The sequence below is a fragment of the Sinohyriopsis cumingii genome, chromosome 6 (assembly GCF_028554795.1).
Source record: "Sinohyriopsis cumingii isolate HCF-2022 chromosome 6, ASM2855479v2, whole genome shotgun sequence".
Lineage (NCBI taxonomy): Eukaryota > Metazoa > Mollusca > Bivalvia > Unionida > Unionidae > Sinohyriopsis > Sinohyriopsis cumingii.
In genome coordinates this window covers 31,952,467-31,972,903 of record NC_142966.1, presented here as the reverse complement: position 1 = coordinate 31,972,903, position 20,437 = coordinate 31,952,467, and the positions used below count along the sequence as shown (strand labels likewise).

The 20,437-nt window shown below is 31.2% G+C and overlaps 1 protein-coding gene across 7 annotated transcripts in view; it reads left to right on the top strand.

Moving 5' to 3' along the window:
- Positions 1–20,437, top strand: part of LOC149796581 (mitochondria-eating protein-like) — a 65,482-nt gene that overhangs the window by 713 nt on the left and 44,332 nt on the right. The window lies entirely within an intron of this gene.

Below are 20,437 nucleotides of genomic sequence, written 5' to 3'. Positions count from 1 at the left end.
TAGGTCAGTCATGAAACAGTAAAGTGGTCATTTTACATTAATACACACTTTCTTGTGTTTTAATCTTGTAAGACAAATAACCTATATCAGCTGATGAATAAGGATCTTGCTAATTTTTAATAATAAATGAGATCATTAAAGTTAAGTTCGGTGATTTTAGACAGTGCATTATTAGCACCTTTTAGGTTTTATTTGTAGCCAAAAAAACAAGTATGTTTACCTGGTATAATAATTAAAATTTTATATTCACTATTATTTTTTTGCTTAAGGTTTTATAAATAGAAACATCTACATATAAATGGGTCAGAGGCCATTCATACTGAAAATGTGTTACAGTCTTTGGACTGTACATTCATATGCATCAGAAATGTATAATTTTAAAAATATTCAAGAAGTCAATATGATTTCTTAGTAAACATGACATTTTGCACAACATACCAAAAGTTCTGCTTAGTTAGCATGTAATCACCAAAATTTCTTACAAATTTAGATCATTTTACTAAAAAAAAAGACCTCTGACTTTTGAATCAATCCAATGGGTTAAGAGTAAGCTTTGATGCAAAAGGCATAAGATCATATTTTCATGTTTTATTTTTATTAAGCCAGACATGCCCATTAAAAGTGGACATAACATTGTGTGGATTGTAGGACATGTACAGTTTTATCTAGGAATAATATTTGGTTTTGGTATTTATGAATTCTTAAAAAGCTTGAAATGTGATGACAATACATTCTGCAAATGTTTTGTCCAGTGGTATATTTTTAATCCAATCCATTTTTTTTCCTTATAGATACTAGATCCCATTCTAATAGACATGTAGTTATTTCTGATGTTATTTTTTTATTGCTTGGATCCTTTTATTCTGTATAGTTTTGCCTGTTTGTGACAAAGTTTAAATACTTAGCATTCTATGGATGTCACTTGGTTTAAGTTTCCCTGTATATTTTCTTTCTTGTCCCCTGAGGAAGACCTTGTTGTAAGTCAAAATATATTGAAACTTTTTTATGTGTTGGTTTGTATTTATTTTCAGATGCATGAAACAATCTATCCATATAATTAATCTTTTATGATAATAGCAGTACCTACCTTTGGTGTCCTTTGTATGATATTAAACTAGCATGATTTCAAGAATATTCTCTCGACTGATCATGTTGCAACTGGACATGAAGTTTATTGTAAACCCACACACCCACCATCCATCTTTTTGGGGTAAATCTTTCTTTGTTCATGTTGATGCCTTACACTCTTTTAACATAGTTGGCTTGCTGCATTTTTGCAGAAACTGGTAAACAGATAATTTGAAAACATTATCGTTTTTAATTTGGTATTGTCCAATTAAGGAAGTTTCTGCCATATCCAGGTTACACAAAATCTGATGCAGATAGAAAATTCAAGAGAGTGTGATTTGGTAAAGTTGAGGCAATTGATTACTTACTCTACCGAAAACCAATTATGAAGATCCGCCTGACTTATATAAATTATCCTTCTGAAGTTTACTTTGGCAAAAAAAAAATAATTATCATATCTTTTTCAAATTACCTTTTCTCACAGTGCAGAAACCTAGTCTTAAAATATAAAGTTAATCAAACCATTGGTTTGTTTGGTCACAATTATCTATAATCATGAACTATTTTTTGATCAGTATGTTTGGAAAGTTGTGAATAAATCTTAAATTAAATTTTCAAGATTTGATGATTTGATGTTCAGGTGGAATGCATTTATTTCCCAAGGAAACTAATTGATCTGACATGTTCACTAAATGTTGATTTGAATAATTCATTGAGAGATGATGTCAGTTGTTGTATGACTGATCGAATTCACTACAGTGGTTTTTGCCTAGCAATCATGGTACATTACAGAAGCTGTTGTTTAATAAGTAATCAGGTTATTATTCCATTTATAACTGCACACCTGTTTCATTGCCAAAGGTGCTATATTGACAGAATCATGCCAGTACAAGTTATTGAAGTATCTGAATCATCTCATTTATAGTTGTAATAATTAAAGTAGAATTGGAGTATTGTACATCATTCAGTCAGATTTGTAACCTTCTGGCAAATGCATGTGTCTCTTATTATGGAATTAAAAGTTTGTTTAGCAATTACTGTGTGTATCATTCTTTTTGTCTGTCCATGGACATTCTTCATTTTCTTGAGCATAACTATCAAACTGTTAATGGTATTTCAACCAAAGTTGGCATAAATGTATAGCAAGTTGCATAGATATGCCTTCTGATCCTTATATATTTCTGTATTCAGTGTTAAATATTACATTAGAAACAAAGTCTAACATATGTAAGATGTAAATTGAAAGTGATGGGCCATAGGTACTATCATTATTAATCTGGACACGAGAGATGAGTTGGGGGTGGGTGTAATCTCTGGATGACTATAGTCTAATGCTTTTTACATGCCTTATATTCTAATATAAATTTTCATTACAATTGGTACTTAAATTCAGTCTAATGGGATATTTTTGTGATTAGCAGTTTGACAATTCTCATTTTCAAATTTGGTTTAGTAGCATTTTAAATAATAACTTGAAAGGAAAATGAGGTGAAGCATTTATTAACAAAAGTCATTAACCATGTTTGTAGGTTTGTATGTACTACAGATAAATTCCACATTTTATTCCATGCAGGTATACAATTTAGTTGCCAGTCCTATTGATGTCTACAGGTGATTTATTATTGACTTGTGATTGTTTAAACAGGGCAACAATCTTTTGCTGTACCAATATCTAACTGTGTATTGTAAGAGGTGAACAAACACAGGCAGAACTATTTTCAATATATATGGCATATATATTCTCAAGTTTAGACCCTTTTGGTAGCTGACTGAAAATTGGTAACTGTGATGCAGGAATTGGCATGTCTGAAGTGGGAAATGATTATTGGTCTTTTTATGTCTCATTTTACATATGACAATCATCTTTGGAATGATGTCATTTTTTGACTCTTATAAGAAATTGAACTACCCAGTTTATTAATAAAATTGTTTCTATGACCTTATGCAAAAATTGGGGTTTTACTCTTATATGATGATTTAAAAAAGAAGATCTTGGAATCAGTTCAACAATTAGTGTCAGGAATCTTATATTTTCACTATAAATCATCCATTTCTGCTAACTGATTGATGATCAATAAATAACCATAATATTCCACTTGATGTTACTAAAAGCTACGATATTTCAGATAGCTTTAACTCTGAAAGAACATGAATGTTGCTAAGCTGAATATACACCAATAGATGACTGTAACTATTTAATTGGTCACATCACTGAAAGTGACTAATGCTTATCAACTCAATTGATAACAGTGGTATTGACAAAAGTTACATAGTAATGATAAACATACTTGTTACATGTATTTTGGATGCTTCAGTAGAAATTCTCAGCTCTTTGTTTGAAGACCAAAAATATTTACTCTCCTTGGAATGGAATAGAACTGACTAGACAATGTAAGGACTACTTTCAGTATAATTACAGACATACAGCACATGCCTTGTTTAATAAAAAAATTAAGGATCTCCAATTTTCAGCCACATTCTTTTGGTAATTATAAAGTCTAAAACTTGATAGACTTTGTGGAGACAAACTAATTTTGCTTATATATTCTTTTACTATGATCTGCTTGAAAATGTTATCTAAGTGTACAGTGCTTTTGAGGCTTGCCAATGACATTTACTAAGATCTGACTGGTGATGTTATTTAAGCCTACAGTACATTTGAGTCTAATTTCATTGGCTGATCATATAAATAGCATTGACTTAAGAGAGGGGTATTGATTGAGATGACCTAATTTGTCACACAAAATGACACTTTTGACATTTTGTAAACTATTTGATTATATCTGACATCAAAGCAAGACCAATTCAGTAATGCATCACAGCAGGTTTATCATTGTTGTCAAGAATGTTAGGGGAAGTAAAATCATGCAGATGTGAAAATTAAATTCCATGTCTGAAATATAATACAGTTCCTATTTTTTTTTGTTCTAGCACATAAAGTACTTATTTTTGTTGCTGCCGGTATAACTTATCCAGTTATCCAGGCATATACAGTCAAGTGCCATATAGCATGATGGGAAATCTTGTACTTTCACGTTTTAAAATATAAGGATATATTTTTCACATATGAAAATATATGAATGAAAAAATATGAAAATTATTTTGCCAATAAGTTTCTGTATTTTGAAAATTCACTGTAATTGAAATTAACAATTACCCAACTCTAGAGGGTGATTGGCAAAGAAAATACTACTTTTGAAGATGGTTACTCCAGGGTCAATATCACAACAATTATTTAATGAATTTCCAGGAGGAAATGTGGTATTGGATGGATGGACAAAAGGATGGTATTGCAATATTCCCCTCAAGATCATGGAGATAATGATGCTAAAATATTGTGGTTTATAACATTCCACCAATTTTACAATTTTCTAAATCTATCTTGGCAAAAATCACTGTATCATATGCTCATATTGTTTGAAATACTATATCATTTACACTGATATTTGATATAAGACTATTGTTACGTACCAATTACTTATGTTTGATATGGTTCTGTATACTTTGTTTTGTTGTCCTTATCAACAACCAGAACGCAGAACAAATTGAGCCATACAAACTTTGTGACATGTATGTATCTTACTTGATAATTAATTTTACAGTCCATTGCACTGGGAGATGTGAAATAAACACAAGATGTTGGTAATCAGTTTGTGTATTGTTACATTACAATACAGCATTAGGTATTATTTCCTCCAAATATTTCAGGATCAATTATCCATGACTTTAATAGATGTTCAAAACTCTACATTGCCAAGGGTTTGAATTAAAATTTGATATGTCATATCCAGTCAACAGTAAACCAGGATCTTTAGTGCAAAAGGGATTTGCCCATACCTATTCAGCCCAGAACTGTTGCCCTTATCACAGTAAGAATGAGGAACCAGCCATTCCAAAATCATATAATTTTAAATGTGAGGAAAATGTACATGCATATGAATTAAGATTCATCTCAAAGAGCAATTTATTTTGACCTAAACCAAATTCAGACTATTATAAGAAGTGTGCTTGTCTGGGAGCCAAACTAAGGAATTCTGTTCCACTCTGTATACAGTATGGTTGTCATATGCATCCAGAGGTTTTATATATATATATATATATATATATATATATATATATATATATATATATATATATATATATATCTTGGTATGATTTTGTGTAATTTAATACATTATCACATGTATATTTATTTTCGATAGAGTTAGTGTAGTTTTCTATTTATTTGTTGGAAGGAATACCCAGTAATATTCAGTAAAATAATTTCAATTTACATTTGAATCTAAAACATGTGGCATACATGTGATACTTCTGGAACAGCCATCATGGTTATGGGGGAGTTTTGTATCATTTCAAGGAGATTTTTCAAATGTGTGTACAATATAGTAATCAATTCTAATTTAGTGTCATGTCAGAGATTTGGTTTTCTCACTTTTTAGCCATTTAGAATCAGAATCAGGGACATATCATATGTATCAATTTTATCATCAGGGATACATTTTATTTTGTAATGTGTAACATTAAAGACAGGGAATGTCATTAGCATGAACATTGATACAAGAAATGTATGTTGAGTCCAAAGTGAATATGCAGTGTTCTCTTTAGTAGTATGTACTGGGCTTAAAGTGGATGTTGAGTCCAAAGTGAATATGCAGTGTTCTCTTTAGTAGTATGCACTGGGCTTAAAGTGGATGTTGAGTCCAAAGTGAATATGCAGTGTTCTTATTAGCTGTCTGCACAAGATTTAAAATGTATGTTGATTGCAAAGTGAACATGCATTGTTCTCATTAGCTGTATTCACTAAACTTATAATGCATGCTGAGTACAAAGTGAATATACAGTGTTCTCATTAGCTATCTCCACTAGACTTAAAATCATTCTTCATTCACAACTATATAAGTGTAGAAGTCTACTTTCACAGAACTGTAACATTTTTTTACATTGTTGCATTGACCAGCCTTGTATTTTTTAATTTTAAATCATTTGCTCCATAAGAAAACGAGAAAGCTGAATATGAAAAGCCATACAAGTTTTATTTATACCTAGAGATTTGGATTCAGTGAAGTAACTCCAGTTGCTCAAAGAGATTTGTCATACTGCACCAACAATACTCTATATTGTGGATTGGATATTTATGAATGAGGCAGTTTCACACAAAATCTTCTGCCAAATTTTGAAGGCACTTAAAATGAATCATGTCTTACGAAACTTTAATCATTTCCTCTCCATAGATCTAGCTTGCTGAGCATTAATAGTTATTCTGTATGTGCAACAGCAGCATGAGAGTTCGAGATGCCCAAGGACAAGTTCTGTAGCAACATCCTAATTTGCTATGAGAATGTTTTTAAATGTCAGTTTCCAACCTCCACCCCATCAGAATATAAGTTTTGTGGGGAATTGCCATGTTACACTAAGGTGAGGTCAGATACTCTGAAAATTTCAACTCCTGACAGCATCCCTTTTGCTTAACATTGAGGGGTAGTCACCTCCCTGATTTCCACTTGCTTGACCACTGTACATCTGCTCTTAGCAGATGTAACCTGTTGAATGTCAATAGTTACAATACATATGCTTTCACTACATCTTTCTTAATGCTCCCAAAATTAGATATAGCAAATTCAATGTAAATAGTTGCTCTATGCATGTTCAAAATAAATAAGGCCTATTGAAAGTTAATAGTTACTTTATGTGTGTTCTCAGTAGATTTAGCCAGTTAAAAGTTAATAGTTACTTTATGTGTGTTCTCAGTAGATTTAGCCTGTTAAAAGTTAATAGTTACTCTTCATTTGCTCTAAGTAGATCTTGCCAATTGAATGTTAATAGTGTTAATAGTTACTCATTGTGTGCTTTCAGTAGATTTAAATTGTTGAATGTTAATAGTTGTTCATTGTGTGCTCACTGTACCAGTAGATTTAGCTTGTTGAATATTTATAGTTACTCACTGTGTGCTCTCAGTACTGGTATATTTAGCCTGTTGAATGTTAATAGTTACTCATTGTGTGCTCTTCTTACCGATATATTTAGCCTGTTGATTGTTTATAGTTACTCATTGTGTGCTCATTGTAGATCTAGCCTGTTGAATGTTAATAGTTACTCATTGTGTGCTCATTGTAGATCTAGCCTGTGTGCTCTCAGTACTGATAGATTTAGCCTGTTGAATGTTAATAGTTACTCACTGTGTGCTCTTAGTACTGATAGATTTAGCCTATTGAATGTTAATAGTTACTCATTGTGTGCTCTCAGCACTGGTAGATTTAGCCTTTTGAATGTTAATAGTTACTCATTGTTTGCTCTCAGTACTGGTAGATTTAGCCAGTTGAATGTTACTAGTTACTCATTGTGTACTCACTGTAAATTTAGCCTGTTGAATGTTTATAGTTACTCATTGTCTGCTCACTGTAGATCTAGCCTGTTGAATGTTACTACTCATTGTGTGCTCTCAGTACTGATAGATTTAGCCTGTTGAATGTTAATAGTTACTCACTGTGTGCTCTCAGTACTGATAGATTTAGCCTGTTGGATGTTAATAGTTACTCATTGTGTGCTCTCAGTACTGATAGATTTAGCCTATTGAATGTTAATAGTTACTCATTGTTTGCTCTCAGTACTGGTAGATTTAGCCTGTTGAATGTTACTAGTTACTCATTGTGTATTCACTGTAAATTTAGCCTGTTGAATGTTAATAGTTACTCATTGTGTACTCACTGTAAATTTAGCCTGTTGAATGTTAATAGTTGCTCATTGTGTACTCACTGTAAATTTAGCCTATTGAATGTTAATAGTTACTCAATGTGTGCTCTCATTACTGGTATATTTAGCCTGTTGAATATTTATGGTTACCCATTGTGTACTCACTGTAGATCTAGCCTGTTGAATGTTAATAGTTACTCATTGTGTGCTTTCAGTACCAGTATATTTAGCCTGTTGAATATTTATAGTTACCCATTGTGTACTCACTGTAGATCTAGCCTGTTCAATGTTAATAGTTACTCATTGTGTGCTTTCAGTACCGGTAGATCTAGCCTGTTGAATGTTTGTAGTTACTCGTGTGCTTGCTGTAGACCTAACCTATTAAAATGTACTTTGAGTCTCCATTTTAAATTTTTCATTGTTTTATAACCATGTTGCCTGCTATGATATTACTGCTTCCTATAACACCTTGTTGCCTGTTTATTGTTTTCAAAATTATTAAAGACAAAAAACAGTTTTTGAGAGAAAAAAAGAACTATATAACTCAATGCATGTCTAAAGAATTAAATTCAATTCAGAAGGTCAAAATTTAAATCTGCTTAAGTTGAAGGAATTGGGTTATTATAATTTTACATACAGAGAGAAAGTAATAGCTTCAGTAAGGTAACCTATTTACATTGTACCAAAGAATGAGCAGAAATTCCTCTATTTAAAGCAGTTAAGAGGCTAGAATACTGCATAAGCACTTGATATACCAGTAATATTTTGTCAATTGCTCCTTGTCTGGCTACTACCAAACCCCTAGAGTTCTGTAGTCATTCTGTGTTAAATCTAGTTTTAAAGCAAGTCCCAACCATACTTGTTATTAAAGGAAAAATTAAATAGCACCTTTTTGGCAAACCCAGAGTAACTTATTATAGGCTATGCCATGTATTCAGTAATTCTTTGTGATTGTGTTTTCCATAATATATTTAGAAGTACATTTTAATTATTGCAGTTTTGTAATCTAATTGTCTATTTAATGTAGTTAGTACCTGCAAGGTTAAATTTTCACAACTGGTTATCAGACAATACAAATGTACTGAACTCTTTGACATTATATAATAAAATTGTATTCCACGTCAAAAAATTGCCTTGGTGTTTTTGTAATTGTTTTTGTTTAATTAATTGATAATTAATTTTTTTCTGCAAAAAGTACATAAAAACTATACATTTATGAAAGTAGATCTAAACTCATAATTATTTTTGAATGAAATTATTAAATGTTTTCATACCCATTATCACCAGATACTACATTTTGATTTCTTTTCTTACATTGTTATCTTAATTTATTTTATGCTCATGTCACTAATAGGGCTTAGGATTAAAGGATAGCCCATTAAAAAGGGCCTCTGTTCAGCTGTGGTATTTGCCTTACATTGAACCAATTCAACCCTTTTGATAGAATATAATGTGTGGAGTCATCTATTTTCCCGCCACTGTGCCAGTGCCAGGCCTGTCTCAGCATGTCAAATTAACAACTTATGTATCTTAACTGACACTATGTAGCTAGCATGTAACCCTGTGAATATTTGCAGTGGACATCCTTGATCGACACTAGCCACGAGGCTTGAATAGTGCAGTGATTAAAATATTTACTTTGTACGATTTTGGTTCTAGAGTGAATTTAATACATATATTAGGGTATAAACTTTCCTTACATTACAACGGGGTAGGCGGATTCCATATTGTTTGGATATATTTATTTTACCAGTCTTGATGTTAAAAAGTCATGGGATATAATTGCATTTGATTTTTATTAGAAGGTAGATTGGAACATTCACGATTCATATAAATGAACTGTTACTGTATTTATATCTGCTGCTTAATTGTCTGTGTTTCAATAAATAAAAAATCTATGCTCAAAACATTTTGTACTCCATACAGTGGTTCCATTTATAAGGTCACCCCTTTTGATTTAAAACACTGACTTTATTTTACAAAATGTCAACTCAGCATCTCTTGAAGGATTAAAATATACTATTTTATTATTGGGCAGTGTCCTTAAAAAGTTGTATCCTTTCGATAGATGGGAACCACCTTACTTCAAGCAAATGACCTATGTCTGCATTTTCTGTGATCAAATTAAAAAAATATCAGATTTGGTTTGGTTTGGAGTTAAGCTCAACATACAGATAATTATGTATCTGTATGGTAAATGTGACAAATGCTCCATTCAAGTACACTGACCCTAAATTAGTCCCAAAAGTAAATGTCATTATTGTGCATCACATTCTTTATTGGTTGTTTCCATACATGTATAAACAAGTTTTGTATGTGTACAACGTGCCCTTTCTTGACCTATTGGCTGTATTAGAACTGAATATTTAATTGGTAAATTCCCACCTTCTTTTGAAAAAATGTAATGGCAGGCACATTAATGCTTTGTTAAAGCATATTTTAGTTCATAAATTTATAGCTGGAGATTACAGGATGTACAATATAGAATGTAAGGGATTGGATTGATAGCCATTGTTAAAAACTACAGTAGCACTTGAAAATATAATGTGTAATATTTGCACTTCTGGTGACTTCTCAGTGCAATTACTACAGTCACACATCCTTGTTGAGCTTGCGATATTTATTTTTCCTTACCATAAATACTTGCTATGTAAGTTGAGTCAAACTACAAACAACAAAGATGCTGATCTGCTGTAGCACATTGTTTTTGATGGTTTGCTTTTCAGTTATAAGTTAAGAAGCCCAATCAAGGGCATTGACCAGTTAACGAAGATTATTTTTAATAGCTATTCTGTTTCCATTAGAAAGCAGCCTTGTAATCTCGTTGAGATGGTGAAGAATTGTTATTTATTTTATGAATTTGTCTCAACTATATGTCTAGTGCATGATATTTACCATTTTACTGATTTGTGTCTCACATATTACTTGTAAGAAGGTGCAAAATATATTGACAATAATTTTCACTCAATGTACTGTAAAAAGTGGTGTACATTTTTTAGGATGTAATTTTTTTTGTAATGTTGCTTTTAAAAAATATGTATTATGCTCTTAACAGATTACATATAAAATGGGAACTCAATCATATTTCAAGAACTTTTATGGTTATACAGCATTGTCTTATAATCTATCAGATGGAGAATGTGATGTTTTTGTATGGGTTGAGATAGGTCAAGGTTTTTTGACATTTTGCTTATGTTGCAAATATCTGTATGCTAACTTAAAAGTCAGTCTGACTGCAAACAACATAGACCCTGGTCTGTCATCACATAATGTGACATTAAAACAGGGTCTATGTTGTTGTTTTTTTTTTGATTACTTCTAACAAATTGCATAGAGCCAGAACTGCCAGTGCATTATGGGATAGCAGCTCTGGCTCAATGTAGTTTGCAGTTGGACCGAACCTATAGGCAAGTATATACAATAAATGGATAGATGGGTACTGAATCAAAATTAATTTCACCAAAAGCAGACAGACTATTTATGGTCATAATATGGTGTGGACAAGCACAGCTCACATTGTCTACTGGCATGAATTTACAAACAATTTACAGTAATTTGAATTCCCTTGAGATGGGCATAACATAGTCAGTAATTTCAGCTCGCTGTAATCATAACAGATCTTGAAATGAAAATATAATTAACTTTACAGCATCATAGTAACCATTTCTTATGTAATAATAAGCCATATCTTATATATTATTAATCCATTCTGTGTACATTACCCCACAAAGATTTAATGTTTGTTTCTTATTAAAAAATAAAAGCAGTGGATGAAAGTGGTGATTGTGTACCCATACCAGGTGTTTCTTATTCTCCTATTTCTAGTGTTAGATATCACTGATGCAAGTACAGACTTGGAATTCAACTTTAAACCTAATGCTTATTTAAGTCAGGGTGTTTTGATTTTAAAACTATCCTTTTACTAATTTTATTCAAGTCATTTTGAAAAATACGGTATCCATGTACCATGCATTAGACTTTTTCAAAGCTGCTCCATTTTCCCAATTTGTCAAGAATATAGTATTATCAAACAAGGAAACCTTTCAGGTATTTAGTGAATGTAAATAATACTACCTTTCAAGTGTCAGTGAAAGCTCCAAGAAAAGAATATTTACAATACAAAATGAACCCTAGGTTCACACTCAGCATGTACAGTACATAGTACTCTGTATTCAGTTCCTCGTCAAACTTAGCCTTTTTTTTTACTCCACAGCTCAGAAGGTCATTTACAAATTAAAAGTGAAAAGTTCTTAGTCAGTATGTACAATGCATTGTGCTCACTGTTGAACAGTGAGATCTACCTATGTAAGTTTGTTTGATACTCATCTTTGATAATGAAAGAAAATCAAGCCAATTGCTTCTTTTGATGATGTATACTAAAGGACATATTTCATTCTCTAATCATGCATGAAGGTATCATTGATCTGATTCTAACCATGCTTGATGGTATCATTGATTTGATTCTAACCATGCTTGATGTTATCATTAATTTGATTCTAACCATGCATGATGGTATCATTGATCTGATTCTAACCATGCTTGATGGTATCATTGATTTGATTCTAACCATGCTTGATGTTACCATTAATTTGATTCTAACCATGCTTAATGGTATCATTGATCTGGTTCTAACCATGCTTGATGTTATCATTGATTTGATTCTAACCATGCTTGATGTTACCATTGATTTTAATTCTAACCATGTTTGATGGTATGATTGATTTGATTCTAACCATGCTTGATGTTATCATTGATCTGATTCTAACCATGCTTGATGGTATCATTGATTTAATTCTAACCATGCTTGATGTTATCATTGATTTGATTCTAACCATGCTTGATGTTACCATTGATTTAATTCTAACCATGCTTGATGGTATCATTGATTTGATTCTAACCATGCTTGATGTTACCATCAATTTTATTCTAGCCATGCTTGTTGGTATCATTGATTTGATTCTAACCATGCTTAATAGTATTATGATTGATTTGATTCTAGCCATTCTTGTTGGTATCATTGATTTGATTCTAACCGTGCTTGATGGTATTATCATTGATTTCATTCTAACCATGCTTAATGTTATCAATGATTTGATTCTAACCATGCTTAATGTTATTATTGATTTGATTCTAACCATGCTTGATGGTATCATTGATTTGATGCTAACCATGCTTGATGGTATCATTGATTTGATTCTAACCATGCTTGATGTTATCATTGATTTGATTCTAACCATGCTTGATGTTATCATTGATTTCATTCTAATATGATGATGCTTGAGAGTATCATTGATTTAATATAATGAGAAAGCTTATATATCATGAATAAAATTTACTTTTTTCCAACAGTATTTTCCATGTTTCTCTTATTTTTTTAATAGTGAAGTTACAGAGTACCTTAGAAACAGGAATAGGGCCATTAGTTTAATACTTTGATTTGTAATTAGATTAATCTACAAGAAATCACAATTTTTTTATATCTTTTAATCATTTAAAAATAACCATGATATAAATCTTGCTGTTATGAATTGATAGAATTTTATTTAACAGATTAAATGACAAAATAGAATGTAGAAGCATGGAATTTTTAAAAAACTTGTTTGAAGTTTGAAAACAAGTTTCTTTATGCCAAGAAAAACTGCTCTTTGTATGAAGCTTTTCATTAAAATTATTTAGCAGATCTACATTCTGTAAAGATCTAATTAAATTACTGAAACATTTGTACACCACTGACCTTTCATTCATATAATGGTATATCATATCAGTACCTTTAAACCTGAGAAGGAATAGTGCGATGTAAATGGAGTAAAACCTGTCTATTGTAGTATTAAGGACATTGAATAGAACACAGAACAATTTCATTGATGTTTGGTCATTCCATATAGAGGTATTCTAACATGAACCCATTTTGCATTCCTCAAGATGATACATACCACTTTTGGAGGCCTGCATGTGTCAGCAACAGTCACTATCTGTACAATGTACGATAACATTATGTCATTGTCGCACAATGAAAGGCTGAGAGATACACTCAAATGCTGTTGTAACGGGTCAGCAGAGTGAAATAAGTGTAAACAAGACAAATTGTATTTCTTTTGAATTGAAAATATTGACTTGAAAAAAGATAAATACACCTGCTTTAGTGTTGCAGTATTTTACATTGTACATTTACACAGATTATAAATTTTGTCCATTATGATTATACATCCTTTATATATAGGTATCTGCTAAGTCAGGTTTCACTGTCTGGAATGGGATTGAATTGATTTATTTAGTATATTGGACTATGTTATACTTGCACACCATTTTGTATTAACATGGTGTACATATAACTCGGACCAAACACACCACTTTTATTTGTCATTGCTCAATTTAATGGTTGTATTTATTAAATTCTTTTTTATTTAATTTTGTCTTGCTCATTAAGAAATGTACTATAGTTTGTTACGTTTGTTCAAATATGTATTCAATAAAATCTTCAGATTTGAGTACACCTGTGATACTTATACTGGGATCAATTACCGTATACCTATGTTACTTTAGGGGTCATGTATACTTGTCACTTTTATGGTGAGAGACCATTAAAACAATTTATTTATTGAAAATACTTTATAAATTTCAAGAAAAAGAGAATTTCTGTCAAATTTCTTGTATTCATGAATTTAATATTCAGTATTTTGTTGTTTTTTGTTATTTTTTTCCTAGCAACTATCAATATTAAAAAATATTTCAGGTGAGAAATTGGAAAAGGAAGTCTTGCTTGTGGTTTGCATTCTCATAAATATAATCTGACATGGCATATATTTTGCTTTCATAATCACTTTTTTAAGATATCAGATGATCGTTTGAGCTGGCATTGTTCTGGTTTTGGAATTGTGTCATGAACTTTTTAGAAACAATAGATTTAGACTTTGTACAGAATTATTCACTTCAGTGGTTTCAGGAGTTGTCCTTTCCCATGTATAGAGTCATTGTTTTGAAATAGATTTTCATAATGCGAATAATTAAACTTGATCCTTTGCAATGATATGAGTTATATGTATTCCTGTTGACTTTTTTAAACCATTATTTGGAATGTATGTTTCTTAATGTTTGTAAATTTTCATACACTTTTATTTATTACTTTTTCACATGTACAGGCTAAGAATTAATTATTATTTTTGGATATCTAAATTCGCAGACATTTTACCAAGAAAAATATTCTTTTGTACTCATATTTAAAAAACAGAAATAAATATAAATTTTCATCAATTGAGGTTTATGAAAAACTACAGTGCATGAAAAAACTAAATTGTATGAAAAATTATAGTATGAAAAATTACTGTATAAAAAAATAACTGAAACATTAGAGTTTATCAGAATTAGTACATGTACATTCAAAATAGGACATATTGTGTTTCTATTGTGTTTGGTTAAGTCCTACCATTCATAAGCAAATGATTTCAAATGTTATTCTTTCACTGTATAATAAATAATGATTTAATTCATGATTATTTCTTTATGCTTTATGTTCATTAACAGTAGGCTTCAGTAATATACAGAGTAAGTTGTGCTTTATTTGGAATGACAGAGTGAGCTGAGCCTTGTGAAATATTCCTAGTATGTTGAATTCAGTATTCACCATTCTTGTTTTTCTCATTAGCTAAACCTTAAGCCCTTGCGGTTTTAAGGTATAATTATTTGCTTCAAAGTTTCTTACTTAATATAGTGACAAATGTAGTGTGAAGTGGACATAGAAGGTGCCATTTTTTTGCTAAAATATAAAGAAAAGCATCACTGTTAGCAATCACACATGGGGTCACATCTTTTTGGGACTTGTGGCCAGTTGATTATTGTTACAGTTACATCATCACCAGGACTGAACCAGATAGAACCTGTTTTTTAAATTCAGTTTCGTTCATTTGAGGAACCGAGTTAAGTGCATTCATTAATTTGTTTTATTCTGTATCAATTTTCATGGTTTTGTAAAAAGTCACATTTGTGTTGGTACTTGAATTGGTGGCTCAGGAAGGGGGTCATATTGTTTTCACAAAGGTCATTACTCATTGGAATTTTAAATTTACAGTTTGTATTGCTCACAAAGTGCATGAAAATTGGTATGCCGGAAAAAAGTAAATTCACCAGTACTTGGTCTGTTTTATCATTACAGACAGATTTTGAACATGTATATGGTTCTTTCATAGAGCTGTCTCAATGCATGGATGAACTTATCGTAGTGGAATGTTGGCATTTATTCCAAAAAAATTCTAAAACTATAGTGATTATTTTTAAAAAGAAAGATTGAGTGGATATAGCATTGGACGAGACTGGCATGGTAAATGGTATACATGCATTTAAACAAATATTTTTATGGAACAGAACCAGTACTAATGTATGTAAAAGTTGTATATATTTTGCAAAAGTTGCAATTGAAGTTGTTGGACTTTATAGTACTTGCTAGAAATGTTGATTAATAGGTCATGTTGGCACAAGAAATGTTAAAAATTCATTTATATATATCATTAAGTTACCTGAACAAGGGAGGTTTTGATGGGCAATTTACTTTTAAAGATTTTAAATCCAATGACCCTTCCATTACTACTAATGTAAGCATTTTTGCTGATATGGCATGTTTCAACAGGTCATTGGTTTCGTGCTTTGAAAAGAAAACCTATCCTATCAATGCAGGATAGGTTTTCAGTGAAAGGCAATTTACTGCTTGGCAAATTACATACCAAGATAAGTAGTTTCATTCCTGGTAAACTTTGTATTAGCAACTGTGGTATGTAAATCATGTTTTTGAAAGTGCCCCATTGAAGTGGTTGATAATGCTTTTAACATGACTTAGGAAGAGTGTACAAGTAGAATTTTAGAGTTCTGATATCTGTAATTTAATAATTAATGTCAGGAAAACTATCTGTGCATTGCTATACTATAGAAATCTTTTCTCTGTTCATTGTTTTAAATTGATTCTTTATATAAGTTTTGACTGCTATTGTGATCATTCTTAAATGCCCAAGATTAGTTAACACACTACTAGCATTTCTTGCAATATTTTATTCATATGGTAATGTTTCAGTAGTAAGAAGACCTTGTGTCAGTCAAATGGGTTAGGCAGGTTAAACTTTTCTATTTTCAAAGCTTAAACATGTAGGTGCTAAATTTAGTGATACCATTTGATGGTCTATAGAATGTTTTACTGTCTCAATCAGTCCACCATTTTTTTCAGTTCCATTTTTGTTAGACTGGTTCTGTGCATGTTGTTGGATTTTAGCCAAGTTTTGGATTTTATTAGGAAGTGAATTAGAATTAAAGAATCAGTTTGGGACACAGAAAAGATGGCAGCCGATTATCAGTGTAAAACCTCAGAGAGACTGTCAAATGTTGTTTTAGTAGCACTAAACTTAGTGTCTACATGAGTTTTTCCATGAATAGAAATTGATGATTTATGTGATTCATGTGTGTGCTATTTTTATTGCTCAAAACATGAACAAAATTATAGCAGGAACAAAAAGTAGTATTAGCTAATGGTTAAGTTATTATAACTGAAAAACTGATGTCAAATGAAATTGTGTTCATGTTGTCGTCAGCTTGAAGTTTATGTTGTTTAAAGTGAGTTCAGGTTAATTACACTGGAAATGAAAAATGCAGAGAGAGAAGAGAGAGAGATATATATTTTCCAGTTAAGTTTAATAGGCTCTTCTTACTGAAATGAGTTATGTCTGAAGAACAGTGTTAATGGTAGTCATAGAAAAACTATAATACTTGTGGCCCAAATTAAGTATTGTATTGTCTATTGACATCATTTGCATTATGTCTTATCAACTAGTTTAAAATTTCATACTGTTCCTCAATATTGATAACTTTTGTAACGTAAGTATTAGTTGATATGGAAAATATTGAAAGCTATAATGACAAAAATGGGTGTTCACTTGCAAATGTAATGAATTCCAGCCTTTAGTTCAAGATTTTTGCAATTGACAGCAAGTATTTGTTAAGTATATTATCAGATAATCCAAAAAAGTAGATTATCAGATAATCCAAACAAGTGGGAAATTGCTTGTGATAAAGAATGAAAAAAAATAGACCAAGCCCTTGATTCTGTTGTACAGAAGCCATGAAGGAACACATTTCACAGTTTTTTTAATCCAACATCTTGGCTTACAAATCTGATATCTCAGCTAACTAATCCAAGTTCTCCGTGTACATGCTCGAGATCACTTTACTAATCCGAATCTAAGATATTGAGATCTCAAATCCATAAACCATGATCTAAAAACGTAAAGTGTGTTCCTTCAGGACTTCTGTAGCCCTCTGTGTACTGGAAAACATGCAAGTTGTAGATCTTTGATATCTCAAATAGTTAAGATCCTTCAAATAAACTCACACTTCAAGGTTACATTTATTGTACTCCCATTCTTGACAAGCACTGATTGATGTAGTGATAATATTAATATTGGGATTGTATGGCTTAAGTGGTAGTTTGAAAAGGACAGTGTACAAAACAGTATAAAAGTTGAAAATTTCACATGAAACCTGTTAAAGTGATATTTTTAGACATGATTAAAGTGTTCCATCATGCAGGAAAAGGAAACAGGTGTGAGGATTTATTGTTCTTATATCCTATAATTAAGGAGTCAACTGTACTTCTTCGAAAAGTTCCTTTATGATTGAAGAAGTTTCCAGAAGATAAATGTTTGAATAGCAGTCAAATACCAGTGCTCTTTATTTTTTAAGTGATGTTTGGATATGACTTTGGAAATTTAACCTTGGAGATATATTATATAAAAATATACATAATCATTGCTTTTCATAATAATCATGATAGCAATTGTTTATTAATGGCTCTCAATTTAGAAAATACTTGAAGAGCACCTTCCAGGATTTTCAATAAAAAATTCTTGCAAAGTTAGGCCAGTCAAAACTTTTTATAGTTTAACATGTGCAGTTTTATACCGCATATTGAAATATTTTAATTATCCATAGCAGTTACACATGGAGTTTAACAAACAAAATTTGTAGGTAACTAACACATAAATTATTTATTAACTGATCATGTAAAAATATTGATCATACAGAGTCTGCTACATGTAATTTTAAAGGTTTAACAAAATATCAAAAACAAATTTGGAACACTGACATTTTTCTTCTTACAAAAATCTTGCTTCATATTTCGATTCAAATACAAAGTTAGGAAGCCATGTATTGGCATTATATGTTATTACCATGGGTCATTTTGTGTGACCTTTTTCTGAAGAATTTTTTTTTGAGACATAGTAATTCTGATCTTATTGGCATTGGCAGCAGTGATGGTGGCATTTGTGTTGACTCTGAGTTAAAGTTTTTGTGTAAATCCATGACTTCAAGGAACCAAGAAACTTATTCCATGGAACCCCTGTAACTCTGACCTATTTGATTATAACAGATTGTTGTACAGTAAAGAGTTATGTTTACGATCAGGTCTTGTTTTCACTTGGTTTGGTTTTTATGGCAAAGCAACACAAGTAGGTTATTTTTTGCCAAGGCAATTTGAGTAAAGTGCCTTGCCCAAGGATACCTGAAAGAAAATTTTGTCTTTTTAATAATGGGAGCATGGAAGAAAACCTTGTCCAAAGATCGTTCATTATTACAATAAAAGGAACATAGAAGAAAAACTTGCCCAGAAGAAAAGGTTTGAAAGTATAAAGCGAGCCTGGCAAAGTAACATATACCTGATTCAATAAATATTCAGTAACAAAAACAGCCTGGCAAAATACCATTTACCTGATATATACAATTATTAAATGAATATTCACTAACAAAAATAGCCTGGCAAAGTAACATATACCTGATAGATACAACTATTCAATGAATATTCAGTAACAAAAACAGCCTGGCAGAGTAACATATACCTGATAGATACAAATATTCAATGAATATTCAGTAACAAAAACAGCCTGGCAAAGTAAAATATACCTGATAGATAGAACTATTCAATGAATATTCAGTAACAAAAACAGCCTGGCAAAGTAACATATACCTGATAGATACAACTATTCAATGAATATTCAGTAACAAAAACAGCCTGGCAAAGTAAAATATACCTGATAGATAGAACTATTCAATGAATATTCAGTAACAAAAACAGCCTGGCAAAGTAACATATACCTGATAGATACAACTATTCAATGAATATTCAGTAACAAAAACAGCCTGGCAAAGTAAAATATACCTGATTGATACAACTATTCAATGAATATTCAGTAACAAAAACAGCCTGGCAAAGTAACATATACCTGATAGATACAACTATTCAATGAATATTCAGTAACAAAAACAGCCTGGCAAAGTAAAATATACCTGATTGATACAGCTATTCAATGAATATTCAGTAACAAAAACAGCCTGGCAAAGTAACATATACCTGATAGATACAACTATTCAGTGAATATTCAGTAACAAAAACAGCCTGGCAAAGTAACATATACCTGATAGATACAACTATTCAATGAATATTCAGTATTCAACTGAAAGTATTGAGCATCTCTTTTATGACTGCAGTATTACTTCACAGTTTTGGTACCATTTTATTGAAGTTTTTGCACCTTTTTGCCCAAATATTGTACATCTGTCCAAAAAAGAAACATTTTTAGGAAGTGAACAACTGGACAGTTTGGGTAATTTTCTGCTTATTTTGGCAAAATATTATATTTATACTTGC